Source organism: Herpailurus yagouaroundi, unplaced genomic scaffold, assembly GCF_014898765.1.
Source record: "Herpailurus yagouaroundi ecotype Mexico unplaced genomic scaffold, PumYag 210, whole genome shotgun sequence".
In the NCBI taxonomy this organism is placed as follows: Eukaryota; Metazoa; Chordata; class Mammalia; order Carnivora; family Felidae; genus Herpailurus; species Herpailurus yagouaroundi.
Window position 1 is genome coordinate 6717480 of NW_024412441.1, and position 2356 is coordinate 6719835.

A 2356-nucleotide genomic window follows, 5' to 3' on the forward strand; every position below is an offset into this window, starting at 1 on the left:
AACGTTTATTTATTTTTGCGACAGAGAGAGACAGAGCATGAACGGGGGAGGGGCAGAGAGAGAGGGAGACACAGAATCAGAAACAGGCTCCAGGCTCTGAGCCATCAGCCCAGAGCCCGACGCGGGGCTCGAACTCCCGGACCGCGAGATCGTGACCTGGCTGAAGTCGGACGCTCAACCGACTGCGCCACCCAGGCGCCCCAGAAATTTCTATAACTTTTGACATGGGTCCTCACCCCCCACAACCCAGGGATCCTTTTTTTCCCCTCAAAACTATGAGTCACTTGTACCCCCAACACATCACTTAGCACTTAAGTCCTACCCTATTTTGTTTTCTTCTTGTTGCCATTACATAAAATTGGGATTTCCAGAGAGACTGTGAACACCTTGAAGAGAAGCTCCCACATGAATAAACCAAGATAGCATCCAATACACAGCTAAGAACACAGAAGGTGCTTAGTGTTGTGGATATAAGGTGATGGTTTTCAAATGGTCTAAAGCCAAATAAAAGAAAATCACAGAAACCCGACGTGCAAAATAGACAAAAGTTGACCCAGTGTGGTAGAAGTTGGAGTATAGATAGGGACACTGGCATCCCATAAAATGGACCCCATTCCCTACCCTCCTCTTTGCTCAGATGCTGGAGCATCCCCACAGCTCACACTCCCTTTCTCCCTTGGCCTGTCCATGCGAGTGTCCCCAGGCTTCTGTGCTGGGAACCTGACCTTCCCCAGCACCTTAGTGGCCTCATTCCATTCCCTCCAGGCATAAGCATAGATGTGTCTGAGCTGAGCTGTTAGAACTCTCCAGTGTGCTAATGTTACCTACCCGCTCCAAAATATTTGCATTCTCATAGAATTTTTCTAAAGAGAGCACCTCAACCACACCCATGGATCCCTAACCAGTCACTTGGAGAACTCAATATGGCTGATCATGGAACAGTCCTTTTGACCACATTCCCTCTTTCCTACTGCCCCAGCATATTCTCTTAGGAATGCCTGTGTGTTTGAAATTCTGGAAGTCCCCAATAGTATTTTCTGTCAACACAAACATACTCTTCCCCATAAGCAAAATTCTCTTTTCTCTTTCATACTCTCAATTAATTGGAAGGAAATAGAGCAAGCAAAGTTACCGGTAGTAATTTTTTTTAATTGAGGTAAAATTGACATATAGCATTATATTAGTTTCATTTTAATGAAATTATAATGATTTCATGCAAATACATTTTGCAAAGTGATCACCACAATAAGTCTAGTTAATATCTGTCCCTGTTCACAGTTACATTTTTTTTCTTGTGATGAGAACTTTTAAGATCTATTCTCTTAGCAACTTTCAAATATGTAATACTGTATTACTAACTACAGTCATTCTGGTGGTACATTTTGTGTGTGTGTATTTTTAATGACTGAAACAAAACAGATTTAAAACCTCAGCTCCTGGAAGAACCATTTGTTCTTGCCGGTCCTGTACCTCTCCTGGAAGTTTACCTTGGCTACTAATCAAGCCTTGCATTTAAGAGCAGGGTCTCTGAAGACATCCTTGTTGACGACAGTTTTGTCCAAGAGGATATGCACAGAGTACTTTATGGGCATGCATGATTGTAGTTATAAACTTTCACAAAAGACTTGATCTTTGACCTCTTGATGATTTCCTTCTTTCCCATGGCAGCTTGTCACTTTGCAGGGATAGCAGTCAATTCTAGCCACCAGAGCATGGCTGTAGGGACAGTCTGAGGTATCATCATCAACATTCTTCATGATAACTGCTTTGCATCCGGGGTGGTGACTGGCCAGGACCAGCATCACCTTCCCCGGTTTCATGAACTTGCCCATCTTGATGCCATCTAGATGAACTTGCTCATCTTCGAGCCTCTAGAAGAAAGCTCTGGTGGTACTTTAAATGGCACAAGACACATCTCATTCAGAGCACAGAAACAGAATGAAGAGTGGCTGTACTGTCCACTCCTTGGCCTGGCATCATTCCAGCCCATTTGCCCCAGTGCTGGACTGCACTCCTCCAACATTGACCACTATGGCCTCCTGCTCTCTCGGGCTCCACACTCGCATTCTTGCTCCTCCCTTGATTTGCCAAACATGCTTATTGGACTAACAATAAGTCCTTGACTTTACACCCTGTTGACCTCTTTGATTATGGAGATCCAGTTTTCACTTCAGACCCCAACTCAGACCCTGGTGCTCTTAGTTTTGTTCACTGGCCAGTGGCCTGTCTGGGTCCACAGATCCTGGCAACTTCAACCACTTCAAAACACCAGGCCCTGCCAACCACAGACGGCAGGCCACACTTGCCAGCTGCAATCTGGGGCTATCTTCCAGGAGACCCTCTTGCCTGTGCTACG

The 2356-nt window shown here is 45.2% G+C and overlaps 1 pseudogene; it reads right to left on the reverse strand.

Moving 5' to 3' along the window:
• Window positions 1-1392: 1392 nt before the first annotated feature.
• LOC121016201 (60S ribosomal protein L27-like) lies at window positions 1393-1832 on the reverse strand (annotated as a pseudogene).
• Window positions 1833-2356: the final 524 nt, after the last annotated feature.